A 4800-nucleotide genomic window follows, 5' to 3' on the forward strand; every position below is an offset into this window, starting at 1 on the left:
GAGGATGCAATTGAGAATAGTCTAACGCACGACTTATCCTTCAACCTAACGCACGGTTTTCCAGACATCTGAGGATGCAATTAAGAATGATCTAACGCACGATTTATTCTTCGACCTAACGCACGGTTTTCCAGACATCTGAGGATGCAGTTGAGAATAGTCTGACGCACGATTTATTCTCCAGCCTAACGCACGGTTTTTTCCAGACATCTGCTGATGCAAACTAGACCCAGTCTAACGTACGACTACACCTAAGTCTATCTCTAAAAAACGGTCTGACGTACGACGTATTCTGACTCTCAAGTATATCAAGTTGGATGGCATCTTCAAGCCCATCTCAATCATACATCTTCTCCAAACACCTGGATGGCATCTTCAAGCCCATCTCCGACAAAAGTCCCTACTTCAGCTAGGGCAAATTTCTTGGTATTCTAGTGTTCAATCATCTTCCACCTTCAGATACCGACTGACATACAAACCACTCTACATCTTCAGGTTGAAGAAGATTGAACAGGGGCAGCTGTCATACCCCAAAATTTGCCCTCATATATTTGCGAATGCCACTTTATTACGAATCAAAGTAATGGCACATTTGGTAAGAGGGTAAGAATCGCAGGTATAAGGTCTCGGGTTCGAATACCACTAATAATTTTTTTCTTTTATTTGCTACTAATTTAATTTCTGCTTTAAAACTATTTTTTACTTTTTTTTTTATCACAATAAATGTATTTTTATTATTTTTAATTAATTTGTGTATTTTATTAATTAGGTATTTTTTTAAAATAGCTATTTTCATTTTTTTTACCTTATATTTAAAAAAAAAATCATAAAAAATAAGTTTTTATTATTTAAATGTAATTTTCGTTTTCTTTATTTTAGGTTTTTTTAAAAAATATTATTTTTCATTTAATTCATGATTTTCTTCTCAAAATAGCCAAAAAAAAAATTAATTAAAATGGTAGTTTTTGCCTAGCTTTTGGTCCAAGTCAATTAGCATTAAAATTTATTTGGTCTGATTTTCTATAGTTTTAGATAAAATCAAATATAATTTTATTATGTTAATAGCCTTAATACTAATATTATTTTTCCTTTTATGTTAACCTAATTTTTATATATAAATACCTCACAAAACCCATTCAGGACGAGCTCTTGTTTTTTCCGGTACAAAACATACAGCCACTAACCTCTAATCCTTATTTTTACAACCTACACGTACGTAATTTTTTTTTCATCCGCCCATAACCATCTCTTTTTGCCACCACCAACAACAATTAGTGAATCATAATCCTTCATGTCTGAAACTATCGCTATATCCCATCCGCAAACCCGCAGAATTTTCAATCCCAACCTTGTTTCTATCCTATACATGATCCATATTACCAACCTGTAAATACTAAAACTATTGTTTTGTAGTCAAACACTTGACAATTTCTAGCATAGTTACACATACAAGCAGTTAACACCATAATTCCAACAACAATTGCATATTGAAATAACAGAGAAAACTATAAGGATTGAATCGCCGTTAATCCTATAATTCTTTTGGCACTCTTTCTGTGTTTGTTTCAAGTAAGTGCAGGTTGTTCTTAGAAGGCTCAAAGGGATACAAGACAAGAGGAAATCGAAAACCACTACACCGTCTCAAAAGTTCTTGCTGATGGGTCAAGCCAAGAGCCGCCGTCGGGCTTCAGTCAGAGGCAAAGATGTCCCCAAATCACACCGATCCGCAACCAGTACGTCAGTATCATCATAACACATCAACGGCAAACAACACAATCTTCAACATCATTGAACCTGCAAGAGAATGAAAGATGCAAAGCTAAGTACTTAAGACCGTTTCTTCTCCATGACACAGATACAAATTTCATTATTCAGTGAACACAATTGATAGCAAAATAGTCAAATCACCCGCAATTTTTGGTCTATTGATTCTCAGGTACAACAAAGAAATATAAGCACAAGAGAAAGAACCAACAATGGAATTCGAAGGAGAATAACAAAGAAAAAGGGAAGGAGTAGAAGTTGGGGTTGAATCGAAACCGACGCTGTCAAACTCAGTTTCAGCAAAGAACAACAACAACAACACCGATTCAGATCCAACTTCGAGACAGACGCGACATCACCGACGCGTCCCTCTCTGGCATCGACAACGCATCAACCGCTTCTTCACCCACGGATCCGAGGAATTCCGGCCATACACAGAACCTCCACCGCGTGAGCATTCTTCTTCGCCCTTCACGAAAGCTCTGATTTCGGTACGTTCTTGTTGTTACCATGTTAAGATGATGGATGAGGTTATGCTATTGTTGCTTTTGTTTGAAAAAATGTACAGGTGAAGAAGAAGAGTTAGATCTAAAATCTGTACTCTCCGTCTGTTTCACTTAATGCTTTTTTCTTTGTTTTATTTTTTAATCAAACCAATGCCAAGTGTCACGACGTTAGTAGTGGGGGTTGTGATTTTGAAAAAGTCAAACTTCCATTGAAAAATAGGTACGTACATTATTTTTTTTCTCATATTATGTTGCAACATTTTTTCCTTTTTCTTTATTTTACGTTTTGTTTTTATTTATTTATTTAATTTATTTTTTTGAAAGGAAATAAAACACATAATACTTTCTTTTTATTTAGTTAATAAAAAATACAAAAAGATATTAGTTTTAAATTAATTTTTATTGCTTAACACTAACTTTAATTGATTTAATTAGGATTAACCTTTTTATTTAATATAAATAGGATTATTAATTAATTAATTTAATTTAGATTAAATAATTAGTATTAGTTTTTTTAATTAAGTAGGATTAGATTAAATAATTCTAGGAGTTTTTTAACTAAGTTTTATTTTAGGTTTAATTAATCAATTCGGATTTAGTAATTTAATTGAATTGGTAGACCTAGGTTAATTTGATCGAATTAGGGTTTTTAAGCTAATTAATAATTTAGGTTTCATACTTTAAATTAATCTTAGTCAAGACTAAAAGGTTTTTTAGCCATTAAGTTTTTCCCTTAAGTGATGTTGTCTATGAATAAGGGTTGGTGTTCTCTCCATTCTTTTTAGGCTAGCATTTTTAGGCTTATACTTTTACCCCTAATTTTCTTAACTGTAATTTCATCGCGATCTTCTCGGCTCATCCCACACTCTATGATTGTCGCATGCCTTTATTTTAATTTCTCCTTATTAATTTTGGTTTTATTATTTATCCTCTCGTTTGCCTCAATACTATTGCTTGCTATTATATTATGTAACTGTTCCCAGGGTGTAATAGTTTAATTAGGTTTTATTTTCTGCCTTTTAATTTCCGCCTTTAAGTTTCTGCCCACGGGTGTTTATTGTAATAGCGTAGAAACTTTTAATTTCTGCCTTTAATATTGTTTATATTAAACTGCGTGGTTAGTAATCCTAGGGAGTGCAAGCCTGGAACTAATTTAGAATCACTAATTTTTACAAGATAAATGTAATCGAAGTTAACCACATGATTGTGCACCCACACACCTTTAGGGTAATCCCTCTTGTTGCCTTGTTGCCTGTTGCCTTGTTGCCTGTTGCCTCTAAGTGTACTAAATAGTCAAGGTCCCTCGATTCCGAGGATACCTAAAGCAAGGTTGCCTTAAAGAATAAAAATCATCTAGTCCCTTGATGTTGCCTTGTTGCCTCGAAAAATAAGATGATTGTCCCAATTGCTAAGGTATCCTCGCATGATGCCTAAAAAGATTAATGACTATTATATCCTTCCCTTAGACTACCCGCCTTCTTTATGGCGAGGGACAGTCTTATGGCGAACGATTACTCTCGATGACCCGCACATCCAATTGAAAGACTTCCTGCCCTCTCATGGTATGGATAGACCCTTTCACCCGAAAGACTAAAAGAACGATTTTTAAAACTTAGGGTAGTTGCTATTAATTGCTTGCTCATATTCAAATCAAACTTTCAAAATACTTTTCACACCTCTTTTCCAAATCAATTCAAAACAAGGCTACGCTTATTTACAAGCTAAAGTCCTTAACAAAATTTTTACTATTCACACACAACACTCTTTCAAATTCAAACAAACAAGTGAGCTAAGCAATTAAGAGCCCATGGATAACCATGGATGCAAAGGGTGCCTTACACCTTCCCTTTGTATAACTTACCCCCGAACTCAAAATCTTTCAAAGGTCTTTCCTGTTCTTTTAGCCTTTCCAATTGGATAAAATAAAAGTCGGTGGCGACTCTTGCTATCCGCAACATTTCGATTAAAAAGTCAGTTCACCGTATTACACACGGCTACCCGTGTCATGTGACACGGTCGTGTCACACTTGCTGAAGAGGAGAACTTGAAAATTTGAAAACCAAGAAGACAGATTGTGACACGGCCACCCGTGTCATGGGACACGGCCGTGTCAGACGTGCGCGCAGAAAAAGTTTTGTTTTCAACTCTTGGAATCAGTCACTTAAGGAAGGGCATTATGGACTTTTCGGAGGAGAATAATTGCTGAGAGATATTTAGTCACTGTTTGGAAAGGAGAAAATGACTTTTTGACGGTTGGAGAACGTGAAAAGAAGGATTGAGAGCACTAGGGTTTGAAGCGAGGAAATCTCCAAGAGCATCCGCGATTGAAGATCAATTCCGATTCATCTTATTATAATGTTTTCAACCTTAAATTCTGTTATTTTGACACTTGCCATGAGTAGCTAAACTATTACTTGTTAGGGTGATGTCCCTGGATTATGTGATGTAACGAATTACCTTTACCGTTTGTTTTCAGATTATCTTTATGAAATTCAGTTTATGATTAAAAGTTCTTATTGCTTCATTATAT

The 4800-nt window shown here is 34.9% G+C and overlaps 1 long non-coding RNA gene across 1 annotated transcript; it reads right to left on the reverse strand.

The window, feature by feature from the left end:
• Positions 1 to 1468: 1468 nt before the first annotated feature.
• Positions 1469 to 2392, reverse strand: LOC131626494 (uncharacterized). The gene is made up of 2 exons (XR_009291170.1): positions 1909 to 2392; positions 1469 to 1794 (listed from the first exon to the last, which is right to left on the reverse strand). It is a non-coding gene; the product is annotated as an uncharacterized LOC131626494 (long non-coding RNA).
• Between the last annotated feature and the right edge of the window lie 2408 nt (positions 2393 to 4800).

The sequence above is a fragment of the Vicia villosa genome, unplaced genomic scaffold (assembly GCF_029867415.1).
Source record: "Vicia villosa cultivar HV-30 ecotype Madison, WI unplaced genomic scaffold, Vvil1.0 ctg.000293F_1_1_4_unsc, whole genome shotgun sequence".
Classification (NCBI taxonomy): Eukaryota; Viridiplantae; Streptophyta; class Magnoliopsida; order Fabales; family Fabaceae; genus Vicia; species Vicia villosa.